At 45.0% G+C, this 23,055-nt stretch overlaps 1 protein-coding gene across 3 annotated transcripts in view; it reads left to right on the forward strand.

Annotated features, from left to right (window-relative positions):
- The window catches only part of LOC141122091 (uncharacterized), a 531,020-nt gene that overhangs the window by 461,462 nt on the left and 46,503 nt on the right, over positions 1-23,055 (forward strand). The window contains exon 1 of one of the 3 annotated variants that reach the window (XM_073611898.1): positions 15,987-16,109. The exons of the other annotated variants lie outside the window; for them this stretch is intronic. The gene's annotated coding sequence lies outside the window, so the exon portion shown is untranslated. Of the gene's footprint in view, positions 1-15,986; positions 16,110-23,055 lie in introns of those variants that run through there. 3 annotated transcript variants of the gene reach the window in all.

Raw genomic sequence — 23,055 nt, forward strand, 5'->3', positions numbered from 1 at the left:
TTCGTTTAAAAAAAAAAAAAAAAAAAAAAAAAAGTCACTTTTATTCCTATTACAAGGAATGTAAAAATCCCTTGTAATAGAAAAAAAAGCATGACAGGTCCTCTTAAATATGAGATCTGGGGGGTCAAAAAGACCTCAGATCTCATATTTACACTAAAATGCAATAAAAAAAAAAATTGTCATTTGAAAAAAAATAAAATAAAATGTCCCTTTTAAGAGCTATGGGTGGAAGTGACGATTTGACGTCGCTTCCGCCCTGCAATGACTTGGAGATGGGCGGGGGGGGCGGGGCCATCTTCCTCTCACTGGTCTCCATGTCAGGCCAGGGACAGATCCGGATCGCCTCCGCCGTTACCGACGGCCACGGTAAGCGGTGAAGGGCACCGGAGCGCGGCGGTAGGGGGGGCCCTCTCCTGCCGCCGATAAAAGTGATCTCGCTGCGAATCTGCTGCAGAGACCACTTTTATCTGAAAGAGAACCGCCGGCTCTTGAAGAAGATACCGGGGTCATGGAGCTAGCTGCTACCATAAGAACGGTATTTCTCTTCAAAGACAGGACGTATATAGTGGTCCTGCGGGAAGGAAGTGGTTCATTAAAATGAATTTATTATTTGTCATCTCCCTGCTTGGCCCCTTTCACACGGGTCGTCTGATCAGGTTCACCTGTCAGTTTTTCAGGAGGACCTGATTGGATCCTTAGCAGGAATATGGTGGTCTTGTGTCCCTGCATGGCAGGAAATAAAAGCAGTCACATTCGTTCTAGTCGTCTCTGTGTAAATTTAAGATTGGTTCATTTTTATACTGAAAATAAAGCTTTGTCGGTCGTTTAAAAAAAAAAACCTGGCTCCTAACTTTTTTAGCTGGCTCCTAGATTCCAAGCAAATTTGTCAAGCCCTGACTTAAGAATTTTGCCCTATTAACCAGCCAAGCTTTATAACCTCTTGATTTCTAATTGAATTCCGCCCACACCCTACCCCTATCAGTATATATTTAAGCTTCTTTTGGGGGAAGCATTTGCAGGGGGGACACATTTGCAACTTGGCTCTTTCTCAAAGTGGCGATTTTCTATAAGTGGAATGCACTTCTGTCTCTGCACTTCAGCGAATGCACAAAGCGAAGGGACACAAGATAAACACTTTGAAAAACTTCACACAGACATCAGGTGAACTTGTTTACTCAGTTAGCTCTTTTTCCTTGGAACATGCTTTCTCTACCACTGCTTTTGACAACTCTGTCCTCCTTCCTAAAACTATCTCTCCTTCACCCCTCTCCCCCCCCACAGCATATATATATCACCCTCACTTCTGTCCTGTCCTTATTACTGCACCCACCAACTCCTGCTAATTCTAAATCCACACACACTAAAAATCTCCAAGACCCTGGGCCATGTCCCCTCATATAAATCCCACTCCCATATTACCTCCCTCACCCTCTTGCTTCTCCTAACCTCTGGAGATATATCCCTAAACCCTGGGCCTCCATCATTTAACTGTACCCATCACCCTGCACCCTCTGGCAGCAGCCGCAATCAACGCAATTTAGTTCCCATTTCTATTCTTACCAAGACCAGACTCTCTTTCTCTTGTGCCCTTTAGAACTCCCGCTCTGTCTGCAATAAACTCACCTCTCTACATGACCTCTTTATTGCCAACTCATTTAATCTACTCGCCATTACCGAAACCTGGCTCCACGAACCCGACACTGCATCTTCTGCTGCCCTATCCCATGGTGGTCTTCTCTGGACTCACTCCCCCAGATGCAGCGGACGTAAGGGGGGAGGTGTTGGTATCCTTCTAGCCCCCCCATAGCACCTTTCGGGTACTTCAGCCACCTCCCTCTCTGTTGCTCTCCTCTTTCGAAGCACACTGCATTCGTCTTTTCACTCCAATTTCTCTAAGGATAGCCGTGATCTACAGGCCCCCTGGACCAGTATCAGCCTTTCTTGAAGACTTCTCTGCCTGGCTACCCTACTTTCTTTCTTCTGAAATCCCCACTATCATTCTCGGGGACTTCAACATCCCTATTAATACTAACACTCCTTCCACTTCCAAACTTCTTAGCCTAACATCCTCCTTTGACCTAAAGCAGTGGATACATGCTCCAACTCACTCAGAAGGCAATATCCTTGACCTCGTGTTCTCTCACCTTTGCATTCCATGCAACCTCTCTAACTATCCATTGCCTCTCTCTGATCACCACCTTATTAATTTCACTCTCTCTCTTTCCTTCACCTCCTCTCCCCCCAACCACCTTAAAGTTACCCGCAGAAACCTACGTCATCTCATCCCTTCTCTTCTCTGCTATCAACAACCTCTACGACAAAATCTTACCCCTATCCTGCACCAACCTAGCCACTTCTGTGTACAACGCTTCACTTCTAGCCTCACTTAACTCACTGGCCCCCCTCACTACACACAGAATCAAGCCCAGACCCCTTCAACCTTGGCAAACAGATGATACTAGAAGTCTGAAAAAACGTAGTCGTGCTCTTGAGCGCCTGTGGCGTAAGACTAAGTCCCAGAGAGATTTCTACCACTATAAATCTGCCCTCCAAAAATACAACTCCAGCCTCCTCTCTGCCAAGCAGACCTATTTTACCACTCTCATTAGCAACTTATCATCCTGTCCCCGTCAACTCTTCTCCACCTTCAACTCGCTACTTCGTCCTCCACCGCCTCCACCCGCCAACTCACTCACTGCCCAGGAGATCGCCAATCACTTCAAACAGAAGATTGATACTATTCGCGCAGAGATCTCTACTGTGCCGATACCCTCCATGCTTTACACTTCATGTCCACAGGCACAATCATTACTTTCTTCTTTCACCCCCACCACTATAGATGAAGTTGCTAAACTACTTGCTAATGTCCACCTTACCACCTGCCCTCTGGATCCTGTTCCCTCACAAATGCTACGTTCACCATCTGGCCCTATACTACACTCTCTAACCCACATCTTCAATCTCTCCCTCTCTTCTGGCATCTTCCCTAACTCTCTAAAACATGCACTTGTCAGACCCATACTTAAAAAGCCCTCACTGGACCCATCCAATCTTCACAACCTACGCCCCATCTCCTTGCTCCCCTTCTTATCCAAACTCCTGGAACGTCTGGTCTACAACCGACTGAGCGTCCACCTCGCTGATAATGGCCTTCTTGATCCCCTTCAGTCTGGATTTAGTCCTCAACACTCCACAGAAACTGCTCTCCTAAAACTAACAAACGATCTACTAATGGCTGCTCCTGGACCTCTCTGCTGCCTTTGACACGGTTGACCACCCCCTCCTCCTCAAAAAACGACATGCCTTTGGTCTCCGTGACTGTACACTTCGCTGGTTCTCTTCCTACTTATCCAACCGCACCTTCAGCGTTTCTTATAACTCTACTTCCTCCTCTCCTCTTCCTTTCTCTGTTGGGGTCCCCCAGGGTTCTGTTCTTGGACCTCTACTGTTTTCCATCTACACCTCCTCCCTGGGTCAACTGATAGCCTCCCATGGCTTCCAATACCACCTCTATGCTGACGACACCCAAATCTATTTCTCTACCCCTCAGCTCACTCCCTCTGTCTCCTCACGTATCACCAATTTACTCTCAGATATATCAGTCTGGATGTCACACCACTTCCTCAAACTCAATCTAGCCAAAACCGAACTTATAATTTTTCCTCCCCCATGTGCCTCTTCCCCTGATCTCTCTGTCAAAATCAATGGCACAACTATAAGCCCATCCCCACATGCCAAGGTCCTAGGTGTAGTCCTAGACTCTCAACTCTCCTTCAAGCAACACATCCAATCACTGTCCAAATCCTGCCGCCTCAACCTCCACAACATCTCCAAAATACGCCCCTTTCTAACCAATGACACAACAAAGCTCTTAATTCACTCGCTGGTCATCTCTCGCCTTGACTACTGCAACTCCCTTCTTATTGGCTTACCTCTACATAGTCTATCACCTCTTCAATCCATTATGAATGCCGCTGCCAGACTCATCCACCTTACCGATCGCTCTGTGTCTGCCACTCCTCTCTGTCAATCCCTCCACTGGCTTCCGCTCGGCCAAAGAATTAAATTCAAAATTCTAACAACTACGTACAAAGCCATCCACAATTTCGCCCCCAGCTACATCACTAGCTTAGTCTCTAAATACCAACCTACTCGCTCTCTTCGTTCCTCTCAAGACCTCCTGCTCTCTAGCTCCCTCGTTACCTCCTCCCATGCTCGCCTCCAGGCCTTTTCCAAAGCCTCTCCAATCCTATGGAACTCCTTACCCCAATCTGTCCGCTTATCTCCTACTTTATTAGCTTTCAGACGATCCCTGAAAACCCTTCTCTTTAGAGAAGCCTATCCTACCCACACCTAACAACTGTATTTTCATTTTTTCCATCAGCTCATCCCCCACAGTTATTACCTTTTTTGTTTCCACTTGACCCTCCCTTCTAGATTGTAAGCTCTAACGAGCAGGGCCCTCTGATCCCTCCTGTATTGATTTGTATTATTAGTGTACTGTCTGCCCCCATGTTGTAAAGCGCTGCGCAAACTGTTGGCGCTATATAAATCCTGTATAATAATAATAATAATAATAATAATAAGAGCATAGCATCTAGAGATAAAACCCTTAAGGTGTGTCACTTCTTCCATATAATGGAATATGGGGGTCGGGGGAAAGAGTCCACTGGGTCCCGCTCGATTGTGCTATAACCGCATGATGCAGCTACATGTAATAGAAATACATAGTATGGTGGAGCCGATGCTGCTCCCGCAGAGAAGAAAAAGAGCACAATTTACCAGCAGCAAAAATGTGGGGAACGCCATGCTTCTACCACCAAGCCCCACACTCCAGTGCCCGTAGCTCTTCATGGTATCATTTTGCCCAGATAGGGCTGTAGTTAGTAAAACCGTCTACCTCCTGTTCCAGGCTTTTTGCATGAGAACATATGTGGGGAGTCATTGGTGGATTTCGCATATTCTAGTGCCTCCAGGTCCATGGCTACATCAGTGAACCCTGTGGCATGGCACATAAGAGCCCTAGTGGGGTCAATGTCTATATTCCTCCCTTCCTGTTCCTGCTCTGAGGGCATGGTCCGGGCGATATGCTGCAGCTGGGCCTCTAGGTAATGTAGCCACGGGTTAGGCAATAGGGATGAGCTTCGTGTTCGAGTCAAACCCATGTTCGACTGGAACATTGGCTGTAAGGTCGTTCGCCGAATTGCGAACGTTATGGGCCGTTTGCGCCAAATTCATGTGGCACGTCACGGCCCATAATTCACTGCGGCATCGCAGTGCATTGCTGGCTGATGATTGGCCAAGCATGCACTATGACCCGCATGCTTGGCCAATCACAGCGACGTCGGTAGAGAGAGCTGTAATTGGCCAAAGCCAGGGTGGCTTTGGCCAATTATGGCTCAGGGGGTTTAGAACACGCCCCACACTATATAAGGCCGCCTGCACGGCGGCCCTGTGTAGTGTGTGTTCCGGCGTTGAGATACATAGATAGACAGAGAGACAGTGTCATTTCATTTGAGTTAGCTAGATTAGGCAGGACAGTCAGTCAGTTAGCTGCACCTACAGTGTATTGTGTATATATATGCATCCCAGGTGTTGTATAGATATATATACACTGTATTCAGTTTAGCTAGATCCATTCCTGTTATCTTCTTACTGACAGGCAGGCTTGTCTTGTTACAGTATTTACAGCTACCTGAAGAAAATTGCTGGTGTTCTTTTGATCCTATTAGTACCAAAGTCAGGCAGATAGACTATTTACAGTTAGTGTAGTGCGTCCTGCTCACAGTGTTCAGCTAAAACTACAAGTTAGTGTGGTGCGTCCTCCTCACAGTGTTCAGCTAAACCTACAAGTTATTTTTTTGCGAGCTCTGCACAGTGTTCATCTAAAGCTACAAGTTAGTGTAGTGCGTCCTGCTCACAGTGTTCAGCTAAAACTACAAGTTAGTGTAGTGCGACCTCTGCACAGTGTTCAGCTAAAGCTACAAGTTAGTGTAGTGCGTCTTCCTCACAGTGTTCAGCTAAAGCTACAAGTTAGTGTAGTGTGTCCTCTGCACAGTGTTCAGCTAAAGCTACAAGTTAGTGTAGTGCGTCCTGCTCACAGTGTTCAGCTAAAACTACAAGTTAGTGCAGTGCGTCCTGCTCACAGTGTTCATCTAAAGCTACAAGTTAGTGTAGTGCGTCCTGCTCACAGTGTTCAGCTAAACCTACAAGTTATTTTTTTGCGAGCTCTGCACAGTGTTCACCTAAAGCTACCTGTAGAAGGTTGGTGGTGTTTTCCTGATCCTATCACTACCGCAGGCAGCTAAAAAAGCTACAAGTTAGTTTTTTGCGAGCTCTGCACAGTGTTCAGCTAAAGCTACCTGTAGAAGGTTGGTGGTGTTCTCATTCTACAGGCAGGCAGTTGATTTTGCTAGCTGCAGTATCAGTACATATATATATATATCCCAGCTTGGTGCAGCTACAGGCCATTAGTATGTCTGGAAGGCCAAGAAGGAGAGGCAGACAGTCACAAGCCAATAAGAGAGGGCAAGCAGGCTCTGTGTCTAGTGCTGGTCGTGGAGACAGTGCATCCTCATCAGCACGTGGCCGTGGGACACGCTTGGCCTTTTTTTCGGCAGCTGGCCGTGTTGAGCCGCAACATGCGGAAGACTTGGTCGAGTGGATGACCAAGCCGTCCTCATCCTCCTCATCCTCTCTCACCCATGCTCAGGGTACTTTGTCTGGCAAAGCAGCGGCCTCTTCCCTTGGCTCAATGTCATCAGTGACTCCTTCCCTAGCCCCACCATGTCCTCCTGAGGAGTCCCTCGAACTGTTTGACCACAGTGTTGGGCACATGCTCCAGGAGGATGCCCAGCGTTTTGAAAGCTCCGATGATGGTACCCAGCTAGAGGAAGGCAGAAAGAGCCCAGAAAGAGGGGGTGCCCAAGAAGGACAGCAATCTGGCAGTCACGTTCCCCCAGCTGCAGCATACTGCCAGGTTTGCTCCAGTGATGAGCAGGGAGGGGATGATGAAAAAGTCACTGACTCCACATGGGTGCCTGATAGGAGAGAGGAGGAGGAGGCACATCACCAACGAGGCAGGATGCCCTCCAGGGGCCAGCTTAAGGGCAGCACACTGACTGCATCACACCGCAGAGCTCCGCATGTGCAGGGAGCTGCTGTCTGCGCGTTATTCCAAAAGTTCTTTGGTGTGGACCTTTTTTGAGACAAGTGCATCAGATCGCACCACTGCTATTTGCAACATATGTCTCAAGCGTATCTCGCATGGCCAAAACAGCAGCCACTTGGGCACCACATGCTTGACCAGACATATGTCGACCTGCCATGCAGTTCGTTGCCAAGCGTATCTAAAAGACCCACACCAAAGAACCTCTCCTTGCTCCTCATCAGCTGAGATCTCCAACCCCACTATACCTCCAGTCCTCTCTGAGACCTGCACTGAGAGGAATGAAGGTGTAGAATTAGGTGTGTCACAGCCAAGTACTTGCGGGCAATTTGCTATCAGTACACCAACGTCAGATTGTACCAGGTAAATTTCCCTGCCCCAGCTGCTGCACCGCAGAAAGAGGTTCGCTCCCAGCCATTCACATGCCCAGCGGTTGAATGCTAGCTTGGCAAAATTGCTAGCACTTCAACTGCTACCTTTTCAGTTGGTAGACTCTGCCCCTTCCGTGAGTTTGTGGAATGTGCGGTTCCTCAGTGGCAGGTACCCAAACGCCACTTTTTCTCACGGAAGGCGATTCCGGCTCTCTACCGGCATGTGGAAGGCAATGTCCATGCCTCATGGTCCAGCAGGCATGGACAGGGACGTTACCTATCTTTCACCACACACTGGGTGACTCTTCTGGCAGCTGGGAAGGATGCAGGACAGGGTGCAGTAGTGTTGGAGGTTGTTCTGCCACCACTCCTCCAAAATTCTACTAGTGGTGATTGTGACACACCTCTCTCCTCCACCCCCTCCTCTTCTTCTTACTCCATGGCCTCTTCCTGTGCTGATTTGTCCTCTGAACCAGCGGTGCTCCGTAGGCATTCAAGGGGCTATGCAAGCACTCAGGCAAAAAGATGCCATGCAGTGCTTGAGCTGGTGTGCTTGGGGGACAGGAGCCACACTGGGGCAGAGGTTCTGTCAGCTCTGCAGGGGCAGGTTCAGAGGTGATTGATGCCACGCCAGCTTAAGCCAGGTATGGTGGTTTGTGACAATGGCACCAACCTCCTCTCTGCCCTCCGACAGGGACAACTGACCCATGTGCCCTGTTTGGCTCACGTCCTTAACTTGGTGGTGCAGCGGTTCTTGGGCAGGTACCCGGGCTTACAGGATGTCCTGAGGCAGGCCAGGAAAGTCTGTGTGCATTTCCGCCGGTCATATAATGCCAGTGCTTGGCTGGCAGACCTCCAAAAGGAATTTAACCTGCCCAAGAACCGCCTAATCTGTGACATGCCCACCAGGTGGAACTCAACGTTGGCCATGCTGCAGCGGCTGCACATGCAGCAGAGGGCCACCAATGAGTACCTATGCGACTATGGCACCAGGACAGGGTCAGGGGAGCTTGGTTTTTTCCCCACGCCAGTGGGCAATAATCAGGGATGCATGCACTGTCCTGTCACCATTTGAGGAGGCCACGAGGATGGTGAGCAATGACAGTGCATGCATCAGTGACACTGTCCACCTGTTGGAGCACACGCTGCGTGGAATAATGGACAGGGCACTTGAGGCAGAACAGAGGCAGGAAGAGGAGGACTTCCTTACCTCTCAAGGCCCCTTTTATCCAGACAGTGTTCCTGCGTGCCCGCCGATCACACAGGAAGAGGAGGAGGAGCAGGAGGATTGTGTCAGCATGGAGGTGGAGCCTGGCACTCAGCATCAGCAGCAGTCTTCAAGGGATCATTTACTGTCCAAAGAAACCTATGGACTTGTACGTGGCTGGGAGGAGGTGGCTGTGGATCGTGTCGTCCTTAGTGACCCAGAGGACTCTGGACTGAATTCCTCAGCAAACCTATGCTGCATGGCCTCCCTGATCCTGCAAAGCCTGCGGAAAGATCCTCGTATTCGTGGTATCAAGGAGAGGGATCGTTACTGGCTGGCAACCGTCCTTGATCCACGCTACAAGGGTAAGGTGGCGGACCTTATCTTGCCATCGCAGCGGGGGCAGAGGATGAAACATCTTCAGGAGTAGGGATGAGCTTCGAGTTCGAGTCGAACTCATGTTCGACTCGAACATTGGCTGTTCGCAAGTTCGCCGAACAGCGAACAATTTGGGGTGTTCGCGGCAAATTCGAATGCCGCGGAACACCCTTTAAAAGTCTATGGGAGAAATCAAAAGTGCTAATTTTAAAGTCTTATATGCAAGTTATTGTCATAAAAAGTGTTTGGGGACCCGGGTCCTGCCCCAGGGGACATGGATCAATACAAAAAAAAGTTTTAAAAACGGCCGTTTTTTCAGGAGCAGTGATTTTAATAATGCTTAAAGTCAAACAATAAAAGTGTAATATTGCTTTAAATTTTGTACCTGGGGGGTGTCTATAGTATGCCTGTAAAGGGGCGCATGTTTCCCGTGTTTAGAACAGTGACAGCAAAATGACATTTCGAAGTAAAAAACCCATTTAAAACTACCCGCGGCTATTGCATTGCCGACAATACACATAGAAGTTCATTGATAAAAACGGCATGGGAATTCCCCAAAGGGGAACCCCGAACCAAAATTAAAAAAAAAAAATGATGTGGGAGTCCCCCTAAATTCCATACCAGACCCTGAAGGGTCTGGTATGGATTTTAAGGGGAACCCCGTGCCAAAAAACCCCAAAAAAATGGCGTGGGGTCCCCCCAAAAATTCATACCAGACCCTTATCCGAGCACGCAACCTGGCAGGCCGCAGGAAAAGAGGGGGGGACGAGAGTGCGCCCCCCCCTCCTGAACCGTACCAGGCCACATGCCCTCAACATTGGGAGGGTGCTTTGGGGTAGCCCCCCAAAATACCTTGTCCCCATGTTGATGAGGACAAGGGCCTCATCCCCACAACCCTGGCCGGTGGTTGTGGGGGTCTGCGGGCGGGGGGCTTATCGGAATCTGGAAGCCCCCTTTAACAAGGGGACCCCCAGATCCCGGCCCCCCCCCTGTGTGAAATGGTAAGGGGGTACTTTCCCCTACCATTTCACTAAAAAACTGTCAAAAATGTTAAAAATGACAAGAGACAGTTTTTGACAATTCCTTTATTTAAATGCTTCTTCTTTCTTCTATCTTCCTTCATCTTCTTCTTCTTCTGGTTCTTCTGGTTCTTCCTCCGGCGTTCTCGTCCAGCATCTCCTCCGCGGCGTCTTCTATCTTCTTCTCCTCGGGCCGCTCCGCACCCATGGCATGGAGGGAGGCTCCCGCTCTTCTCTTCATCTTCTTCTTCTTCTCTTCTTCCTTCTTCTCTTCTTCTCTTCTTCATTTTCTTCTCCGGGCCGCTCCGCACCCATGCTGGCATGGAGGGAGGCTCCCGCTGTGTGACGGCGTCTCCTCGTCTGACGGTTCTTAAATGACGGGGGGCAGGGCTACCCGGTGACCCCGCCCCTCTCTGATGCACGGTGACTTGACGGGACTTCCCTGTGACGTCACGGGGAATGCCACAGGGAAGTCCCGTCATGTCCCGTGCGTCAGAGGGGGGTGGGGTCACCGGTGGTCCCGCCCCCTGTTATTTAAGAACCGTCAGATGAGGAGAGGCCGTCACACAGCGGGAGCCTCCCTCCATGCCAGCATGGGTGCGGAGCGGCCTGGAGAAGAAAATGAAGAAGAGAAGAGAAGAAGAGAAGAAAAGAAGAAGAGAAGAAGATGAAGAGAAGATGAAGAAGATGAAGAGAAGAGCGGGAGCCTCCCCCCATGCCATGGGTGCGGAGCGGCCCAAGGAGAAGAAGATAGAAGACGCCGCGGAGGAGATGCTGGACGAGAACGCCGGAGGAAGAACCAGAAGAACCAGAAGAAGATGAAGGAAGATAGAAGAAAGAAGAAGCATTTAAATAAAGGAATTGTCAAAAACTGTCTCTTGTCATTTTTAACATTTTTGACAGTTTTTTAGTGAAATGGTAGGGGTAAGTACCCCCTTACCATTTCACACAGGGGGGGGGCGGGATCTGGGGGTCCCCTTGTTAAAGGGGGCTTCCAGATTCCGATAAGCCCCCCGCCTGCAGACCCCCACAACCACCGGCCAGGGTTGTGGGGATGAGGCCCTTGTCAACATGGGGACAAGGCGTTTTGGGGGGCTACCCCAAAGCACCCTCCCAATGTTGAGGGCATGTGGCCTGGTAAGGTTCAGGAGGGGGGGGCCGCACTCTCGTCCCCCCCCTCTTTTCCTGCGGCCTGCCAGGTTGCGTGCTCGGATAAGGGTCTGGTATGGATTTTTGTTAGGACCCCACGCCATTTTTTTTTTTTGGCGAGGGGTTCCCCTTTAAATCCATACCAGACCTGAAGGGCCTTGTATGGAATTTAGGGGGACTCCCACATCATTTTTTTTTTAAATTTTGGTTCAGGGTTGCCCTGTGGGGAATTCCCATGCTGTTTTTATCAATGAACTTCTATGTGTATTGTCGGCAATGCAATAGCCGCGGGTAGTTTTAAATGTGTTTTTTCCTTCCAAATGTCATTTTGCTGTCAGACTGTTCTAAACACAGGAAACATGCGCCCCTTTACAGGCATACTATAGACACCCCCAGGTACGATATTTAAAGGGATATTACACTTTTATTGTTTGACTTTAAGCATTATTAAAATCACTGCTCCTGAAAAAACGGCCGTTTTTAAAACTTTTTTTGCATTGATCCATGTCCCCTGGGGCAGGACCCAGGTCCCCAAACACTTTTTATGACAATAACTTGCATATAAGCCTTTAAAATTAGCACTTTTGATTATTCATGTTCGTGTCCCATAGACTTTAACGGTGTTCGCGTGTTCGAGCGAACTTTTTTCCTGTTCGCATGTTCTGGTGCGAACCGAACAGGGGGGTGTTCGGCTCATCCCTATTCAGGAGGAGACCTTGCAGAAAGGTTTGTGCAACGCATTTCCAGAGCCTGGAAGGTTACAATTTCCTGGTCCTCCTGGACAACGTGTTTCTGAGGCTTCAGTCAGTCACAGAAGGAGCGGTGGAGAAGGTGGCCGTCTGACCGATGCATTCAGACAATTTTTTAGTCCGCAGCCCCAAGGTATGATCGGTTCCAGCAACCATCGCCAGCGTCTGTTTTACATGGTGCAGGAATACCTAGGGGCAAGATCTGACTTGGACACCTTTCCCACCGAAAATCCCCTGGGTTACTGGGTCTTGAGGATGGATCACTGGCCAGAGCTTGCACAGTATGCAATTGAGCTACTGGTCAGTCCTGCATCCAGCGTTCTTTCGGAACGCACATTCAGTGCTGCTGGAGGCTTTGTAACCGATCACAGGGTGCGCCTGTTCACCGACTCAGTCGATCGACTGACCTTCATAAAAATGAATCAGTCTTGGATCACCACCAGCTACCAAGCACCTGATGCTGATGTAATTGAATAATTTTTTTTAATGTGAGATTCCTTCAAGACTGCCTATGCTGATGCTGAGTGACTATCCTGTTATGCTGAGTAATTATCCTCTTCCTCCTCAATGTTCATGCTAATAGCTTGTAAGAACATTTTTGGTTCTGGACGCCGCCACCAGTGGCCAAGGCCCAATTTTTCTGCCCTGTTTAACAGGGGCGTGTAATTACAATTTTTGATCTAATATTTCACAGCAGGGCCCGTTTCTGCACCCACCAAGAGTAACTGTGAGGACTTACAGTGTTGTGGTCACACCAACACCTAAGGCCCAAATTTCTGCTGAGTATATAGGGCAGGCCCCCACTTTTAAACATCCAACTTACAAACGACTCCTACTTGCAAACGGAAGGAGACAACAGGAAGTGAGATGAAATCTACTCCTAGGAAGGGAAATTCTCTCCTGTAAGAGTTAATATGGGAAAACAAGTTCTCCTTTCCACTGATGCTTTATCACCAATCCTTGTTTCACTAAAACCCCCAAATTTTCTAAAACATTTGTCATTGGGACAAAAAGTGAGGTGAAATCTTCTGAAGAGGAGCACAGACAGCAAAACAAATGTCACAGGGGTGATAACCCTTCCCTATGTTTTCCAAAAAGATTAAAAAGATTTTTTGGCTGGAGCTAAACACGTTAAAAATGTACCCGTTCAAAATTACAGATTCTACTTAACAACAAACCTACAGTCCCTGTCTTGTTTGCACCGCCTGTATACTGCTGTTCAGAGTATATAGGGCCTGGGGGCCCCACACCTTTCCTTTTTTTAATTTGGGTGCGGGGTTCCCCTTAATATCCATACAAGACCCCAAGGGCCTGGTAATGGACTGGGGGGTACCCATGCCGTTTGTTTCACTGATTTTCATCCATATTGCCAGGACCCGACATTACATTAAACCCGCAAAAAGTTTTAAATGACTTTTATTCCTTTAAAAATCTCATTTTGTGCAGGGACTGTTCTAAGCACGGGAAACATGCGCCATTTTACAGGCACACTATAGACACCCCCCAGGTACGAGATTTAAAGGAATATTTCACTTTTATTGTTTCACTTTAAGCAATAATAAAATCACTGCTCCCAAAAAAACGACCGTTTTTAAAAGTTTTTTTTGCATTGATACATGTCCCCTGGGGCAGGACCCGGGTCCCCAAACCCTTTTTAGGACAATACCATGCAAATTAGCCTTTAAAATTAGCACTTTTGATTTCGAACGTTCGAGTCCCATAGACTTCAATGGGGTTCTAAAGTTTGCACAAATTTTCGGTCCGTTCGCAGGTTCTGGTGCGAACCGAACCGGGGGGAGTTCGGCTCATCCCTACTCTAGACCTACAATGTCCCTAGACCTACAATGCCCCTTGTCCTACAATGCCCTATAGTCCTACAATGCCCCTTGTCCTACAATGAATCTAGACCTGCAATGTCCCTTGTCCTACAATGAATCTACACCTACAATGCCTCTAGACCTACAATATCTCTAGACCTGCAAGGTCCCTTGTCCTACAATGCCTCTAGACCTACAATGCCTCTAGACCTACAATATCTCTAGACCTGAAATGTCCCTTGTCCTACAATGCTTCTAGACCTACAATGCCTCTAGACCTACAATATCTCTAGACCTGCAAGGTCCCTTGTCCTACAATGCCTCTAGACCTACAATGCCTCTAGACCTACAATATCTCTAGACCTGCTATGTCCCTTGTCCTACAATGCTTCTAGACCTACAATGCCTCTAGACCTACAATGCCTCTAGACCTGCAATGTCCCTTGTCTTACAATGCCTCTAGACCTGCAATGTCCCTTGTCTTACAATGCCTCTAGACCTACAATGCCTCTAGACCTACAATGTCCCTAGACCTACAATGCCCCTTGTCCTACAATGCCCTATAGTCCTACAATGTCCCTTGTCCTACAATGAATCTAGACCTGCAATGTCCCTTGTCCTACAATGCTTCTAGACCTACAATGCCTCTAGACCTACAATATCTCTAGACCTGCAAGGTCCCTTGTCCTACAATGCCTCTAGACCTACAATATCTCTAGACCTGAAATGTCCCTTGTCCTACAATGAATCTAGACCTACAATGCCTCTAGACCTACAATATCTCTAGACCTGCAAGGTCCCTTGTCCTACAATGCCTCTAGACCTACAATGCCTCTAGACCTACAATATCTCTAGACCTGCTATGTCCCTTGTCCTACAATGCTTCTAGACCTACAATGCCTCTAGACCTACAATGCCTCTAGACCTGCAATGTCCCTTGTCTTACAATGCCTCTAGACCTGCAATGTCCCTTGTCTTACAATGCCTCTAGACCTACAATGCCTCTAGACCTACAATGTCCCTAGACCTACAATGCCCCTTGTCCTACAATGCCCTATAGTCCTACAATGTCCCTTGTCCTACAATGAATCTAGACCTGCAATGTCCCTTGTCCTCCAATGCTTCTAGACCAACAATGCCTCTAGACCTACAATGTCCCTAGACCTACAATGCCTCTAGACCTACAATGCCCCTTGTCCTACAATGAATCTAGACCTACAATGCCCCTAGTCCTACAATGCCTCTAGTCCTACAATGCCTCTAGTCCTACAATGCCTCTAGACCTACAATGCCTCTAGACCTACAATGCCCCTTGTCCTACAATGCCTCTAGACCTACAATGCCTCTAGTCCTACAATGCCCCGTGTCCTACTGGACCACATGAGCAAATCAGAGACAATACTTCGGTCATATCTGAAGGATACGATGAGGATGACATAATGAAGCCACATTTACCAGGAAGTTCTTCTGTACCAAACACACCAGCCAGGAAAGAGAGCAGCTCTTCAACACCTTCTGGAGCTGAACAGCATTTCCCAGGCAAAATCACTGTGGTCTTGTGCAGCGTTCGAGTTTCAAGACCACCAAATAGACTCCATCTGTAGTGTATCTACCAGTAACACAGCATGTTATGTTTAAGACTCTTCACAATCTGTTTTTAGGTTGTTTACACATTTTTTGGATTAAATGTAAAAAAAAGGAGATGTTATGGAGTTCTTATACAAATACAGGGACTCTATGGTAATATACTCTATGGTAATATACTCTATGGTAATATTGCATTGATTGTTCTTCCCGTTTCCTGTTCTGTGTTTGCTGTTCCTGTTATACAATTCAATATGACTCCTCAAACAGCTTGCAGTGTCTTCATTTCTATACTGTAAAGCGCTGCCTAAACTGTTGGTGATATATAAATCCTGTATAATAATAATACTTGAAACAGCCGTGTTCACACTACGAGACGTTTCTTCAGCTGCAGTTCCTCTGAGTTCCACAAGATGGTGATCTCACCTCTACGCAGTAAAAAAGTCTCTATGGAATACAGACAGGAAGTGATGTCAGATACAGGCAGGAAGTGATGTCAGGTACAGGCAGGAAGTGATGTCAGGTACAGGCAGGAAGTGATGTCAGGTACAGGCAGGAAGTGATGTCAGGTACAGACAGGAAGTGATGTCGGATAGAGAGAGGACAAAGGACATCCCATTTGGAAGGACGTAGAGAGGAGAGGTTGCTGGATCTGGTGGCAGAGGAGGTAATATGAAGATTAACCCCTTCAGGGGGATCAGTTGATGATGAATATATCTTCCCTCCAAAGCTGGCCATACATGGTTCAGTTTTATCGTTCAGCCAGCGGGATGAGAGGAAAAAACTGAAGTGATTCCCCCATCTACACATTGGAGGGGGATGGGGGAATCCTCCCCGCTGCACTATTGTATTCTGACAATGGGGGGCGCTCCTCCGCTCTCAGAATACACAGATCAGTGATGAAGCTATTGGCTGCAGCCGCTGATCGAGTGACTTTTATCCGGCAGTGACCACACATGGATGGAAATGTGACCGATCCCTGCTGAACCAGCTGAATTTCCATGTCTCGATGGTCACCTGATGATCTGTGGTCATCTATGGTCAATAGTATGTAAACTCTTGGAGGGGATGATAAGGGACTATATACAAGATTTTAGTAATAAGAATGATATCATTAGCAGTAATCAGCATGGATTCATGAAGAATCGTTCTTGCCAAACCAATCTATTAACCTTCTATGAGGAGGTGAGTTGCCATCTAGATAAAGGAAGGCCCGTAGACGTGGTGTATCTGGATTTTGCAAAAGCATTTGACACAGTTCCCCATAAACGTTTACTGTCAAAATAAGGTGCGTTGGCATGGACCATAGGGTGAGTACATGGATTGAAAACTGGCTACAAGGGCGAGTTCAGAGGGTGGTGATAAATGGGGAGTACTCAGAATGGTCAGGGGTGGGTAGTGGGGTTCCCCAGGGTTCTGTGCTGGGACCGATCCTATTTAATTTGTTCATAAACGACCTGGAGGATGGGATAAACAGTTCAATCTCTGTATTTGCAGACGATACTAAGCTAAGCAGGGCAATAACTTCTCCGCAGTATGTGGAAATCTTGCAAAAAGACTTGAACAAATGAATGGGGGAGGGGCGACTACATGGCAAATGAGGTTCAATGTAGAAAAATGTAAAATAATGCATTTGGGTGGTAAAAATCTGAAGTCAATCTATAGACTGGGGGGAGAACCTCTGGGGGGATCTAGGATGGAAAAGGACCTGGGGGTCCTAGTAGATGATAGGCTCAGCAATGACATGCAATGCCAAGCTGCTGCTAACAAAGCAAACAGAATATTGGCATTAAAAAGGGATCAACGCCAGAGATAAAACGATAATTCTCCCGCTCTACAAGACTCTGGTCCGGCCGCACCTGGAGTATGCTGTCCAGTTCTGGGCACCAGTCCTCAGGAAGGATGTACTGGAAATGGAGCGACTACAAAGAAGGGCAACAAAGCTAATAAAGGGTCTGGAGGATCTTAGTTATGAGGAAAGGTTGTGAGCACTGAACTTATTCTCTCTGGAGAAGAGACGCTTGAGAGGGGATATGATTTCATTGTATAAATACCGAACTGGTGACCCCACAATATACAAATACCGGACTGGTGACCCCACAATATATAAATACCGGACTGGTGACCCCACAATATATAAATACCGGACTGGTGACCCCACAATATATAAATACCGGACTGGTGACCCCACAATATACAAATACCGGACTGGTGACCCCACAATATATAAATATCGGAATGGTGACCCCACAATATATAAATACCGGACTGGTGACCCCACAATATATAAATACTGTACTGGTGACCCCACAATATACAAATACCGGACTGGTGACCCCACAATATATAAATACCGGACTGGTGACCCCACAATATATAAATACCGGACTGGTGACCCCACAATATATAAATACCGGACTGGTGACCCCACAATATATAAATACCGGACTGGTGACCCCACAATATACAAATACCGGACTGGTGACCCCACAATATATAAATACCGGACTGGTGACCCCACAATATATAAATACCGGACTGGTGACCCCACAATATACAAATACCGGACTGGTGACCCCACAATATATAAATACCGGACTGGTGACCCCACAATATATAAATACCGGACTGGTGACCCCACAATATATAAATACCGGACTGGTGACCCCACAATATATAAATACCGGACTGGTGACCCCACAATATAGAAATACCGGACTGGTGACCCCACAATATAGAAATACCGGACTGGTGACCCCACAATATATAAATACCGGACTGGTGACCCCACAATATACAAATACCGGACTGGTGACCCCACAATATATAAATACCGGACTGGTGACCCCACAATATATAAATACTGTACTGGTGACCCCACAATAGGGATAAAACTTTTTCGCAAAAGAGAGTTTAATAAGACTCGTGGCCACTCATTAAAATTAGAAGAAAAGAGGTTTAACCTTAAACTACGTAGAGGGTTCTTTACTGTAAGAGCGGCAAGGATGTGGAATTCCCTTCCACAGGCGGTGGTGTCAGCGGGGAGCATTGATAGCTTCAAGAAACTATTAGATAATCACCTGAATGACCGCAACATACAGGGATATACAATGTAATACTGACATATAATCACACAACATACAGGATATATAATGTAATATGACATATAATCACACAACATACAGGATATATAATGTAATATGACATATAATCACACAACATACAGAGATATATAATGTAATATGACATATAATCACATAACATACAGAGATATGTAATGTAATATGACATATAATCACACAACATACAGAGATATATAATGTAATATGACATATAATCACACAACATACAGAGATATATAATGTAATATGACATATAATCACACAACATACAGGGATATATAATGTAATATGACATATAATCACACAACATACAGGGATATATAATGTAATATGACATATAATCACACAACATACAGAGATATATAATGTAATATGACATATAATCACACAACATACAGAGATATATAATGTAATATGACATATAATCACACAACATACAGAGATATATAATGTAATATGACATATAATCACACAACATACAGGGATATATAATGTAATATGACATATAATCACACAACATACAGGGATATATAATGTAATATGACATATAATCACACAACATACAGAGATATATAATGTAATATGACATATAATCACACAACATACAGGGATATATAATGTAATATGACATATAATCACACAACATACAGAGATATATAATGTAATATGACATATAATCACACAACATACAGAGATATATAATGTAATATGACATATAATCACACAACATACAGAGATATATAATGTAATATGACATATAATCACACAATATACAGAGATATATAATGTAATATGACATATAATCACACAACATACAGAGATATATAATGTAATATGACATATAATCACACAACATACAGGGATATATAATGTAATATGACATATAATCACACAACATACAGGGATATATAATGTAATATGACATATAATCACACAACATACAGAGATATATAATGTAATATGACATATAATCACACAACATACAGAGATATATAATGTAATATGACATATAATCACACAACATACAGAGATATATAATGTAATATGACATATAATCACACAACATACAGAGATATATAATGTAATATGACATATAATCACACAACATACAGAGATATATAATGTAATATGACATATAATCACACAACATACAGAGATATATAATGTAATATGACATATAATCACACAACATACAGAGATATATAATGTAATATGACATATAATCACACAACATACAGAGATATATAATGTAATATGACATATAATCACACAACATACAGGGATATATAATGTAATATGACATATAATCACACAACATACAGGGATATATAATGTAATATGACATATAATCACACAACATACAGAGATATATAATGTAATATGACATATAATCACACAACATACAGAGATATATAATGTAATATGACATATAATCACACAACATACAGAGATATATAATGTAATATGACATATAATCACACAACATACAGGATATATAATGTAATATGACATATAATCACACAACATACAGGATATACAATGTAATATGACATATAATCACACAACATACAGAGATATATAATGTAATATGACATATAATCACACAACATACAGGATATATAATGTAATATGACATATAATCACACAACATACAGAGATATATAATGTAATATGACATATAATCACACAACATACAGAGATATATAATGTAATATGACATATAATCACACAACATACAGAGATATATAATGTAATATGACATATAATCACACAACATACAGGATATATAATGTAATATGACATATAATCACACAACATACAGGGATATATAATGTAATATGACATATAATCACACAACATACAGAGATATATAATGTAATATGACATATAATCACACAACATACAGAGATATATAATGTAATATGACATATAATCACACAACATACAGAGATATATAATGTAATATGACATATAATCACACAACATACAGAGATATATAATGTAATATGACATATAATCACACAACATACAGAGATATATAATGTAATATGACATATAATCACACAACATACAGAGATATATAATGTAATATGACATATAATCACACAACATACAGAGATATATAATGTAATATGACATATAATCACACACATAGGTTGGACTTGATGGACTTGTGTCTTTTTTCAACCTCACCTACTATGTAACTATGTAACTCCTATAGCAAAATATAAAGTATAGTATGAAGAGTTCTCCTATCGGAAGCCACAAAGTATAGTAAAGCGTTCCCCTATAGGAAGGTAAAAAGTATAGTATAGAGTCCCCTATAGGAAGGTACAAAGTATAGTATAGAGTTCCCTTATAGGAGGCCACAAAGTATAGTATAGAGTTCCCCTATAGGAAGGTACAAAGTATAGTAAAGAGTTCCCTTATAGGAGGCCACAAGGTATAGTATAGAGTTCCCCTATAGGAAGATACAAAGTATAGTATAGAGTTCCCCTATAGGAAGGTACAAAGTATAGTATAGAGTTCCCTTATAGGAGGCCACAAAGTATAGTATAGAGTTCCCTATAGGAAGGTACAAAGTATAGTATAGAGTTCCCCTATAGGAAGGTACAAAGTATAGTAAAGAGTTCCCTTATAGGAGGCCACAAGGTATAGTATAGAGTTCCCCTATAGGAAGGTACAAAGTATAGTATAGAGTTCCCTTATAGGAGGCCACAAAGTATAGTATAGAGTTCCCTATAGGAAGGTACAAAGTATAGTATAGAGTTCTCCTATAGGAAGATACAAAGTATAGTATAGAGTTCCCCTATAGGAAGGTACAAAGTATAGTATAGAGTTCCCCTATAGGAAGGTATAAAGTATAGTATAGAGTTCCCCTATAGGAAGGTACAAAGTATAGTATAGAGTTCCCCTATAGGAAGCCACAAAGTATAGTATAGAGTTCCCCTATAGGAAGATACAAAAAACTTCTGCCTTTAGAATCACTTGCTTCCTTCTCGTGTCCCATGAGGCATTGCTCCTCACACATTCAAGTTCTCAGGCAATTATTGACATGTATGGATGTTGTACTGAGCTGTATTTTCTGATAGGTAAAGAAATAATGCATTCTGTATGCAGGCCAGATAATCGACTGACCAACTAATTGTTAATGGCAATAGTTGACAACTATTTTCATAATCAATTATGACGATTGGTTGTTTCAGTCCTACATCTCTGATCTCCTACCAGTTAATTTCTTTATTCATGGACCTTAGTCAGAGAGTGAGGAAACAACAAGAACTGTCTTTTATAGGAGTGACAGTGATGAGGGGATTATAGGACGAGTGTCCCCTCCCCCTCTATCCCTCATTGCCATCTTCCCAACACAAGAAGTCCTGCACTTCCTTATTTAGTCCATGATTTAGTCATGAATAACAGCGGGGCTGAGCCCCACCAGAGGTCAGAGAGTGAGGATGGGGGGAGAACAACCAAGATGAAGACTGGACTGATCCTGAAGACCTCCATCATTGGGTTATTGACTCCTCCCACTTCAATTTACAAATACTGTACTGGTGACCCCACAATATATAAATACCGGACTGGTGACCCCACAATATACAATTACCGGACTGGTGACCCCACAATATACAATTACCGGACTGGTGACCCCACAATATATAAATACCGGACTGGTGACCCCACAATATATAAATACCAGACTGGTGACCCCACAATAGGGAGAAAACATTTCCCCAGAAGGGAGTTTAACAAGACTCGTGGCCACTCCTAAAAAATAGAAGAAAAGAGGTTTAACCTTAAACTACGTAGAGGGTTCTTTACTGTAAGAGCGGCAAGGATGTGGAGTTCTCTTCCACAGGTGGTGGACTCAGTGGGGAGCATCGATAGCTTCAAGAAACTATTAGATAATCTCCTGAACTAGCGCATATACAATGTAATACTGACATATGATCACACACATAGGTTGTGTCTTTTTTAAACCTCACCTACTATGTAACCATAAGTCAGGGCTCAACAAATCCCAGGTCACCATGGTGACTAGAAATGGTGTCCTGGCCCCTGGGCTCTTGTCATTCTCACTGTTGGTCTGAATAATGTTTCTATCTGAAACCCGGACACATTATTCAGACAGGAATGTGGCTCGGAGCGGGGCCAGGCGGGAGGGTGAGGGGGGAGGAGGAGATGATGGCACCCGACCTGTGAAGTGAGGGGTGGACTGGACAGGACAGCGGCATGAGAGGACTCATCTCACTGAGCTCCCGCTGCCCATCTTTCTCCTTTCCGCGGCCGCATTACTGTCACCATCGGCTCCTGCTTCCACCCACAGCTGCCTGTGTCCCTGCAGAGCCCTCCGGCAGAACAGAGAGGAAGGAGCGGGACCGAATCTCCAACATGGCGCCACCTCGGCACTGCCACAAAGATCCCCACAAGGTGCTGAGAAACAGGACTACAGAGTCCTTACAGGAGTAACCAGGACAAGCCTGCAAAGCA

The sequence above is a fragment of the Aquarana catesbeiana genome, unplaced genomic scaffold (genome assembly GCF_042186555.1).
Source record: "Aquarana catesbeiana isolate 2022-GZ unplaced genomic scaffold, ASM4218655v1 unanchor240, whole genome shotgun sequence".
NCBI classification, from domain to species: Eukaryota; Metazoa; Chordata; class Amphibia; order Anura; family Ranidae; genus Aquarana; species Aquarana catesbeiana.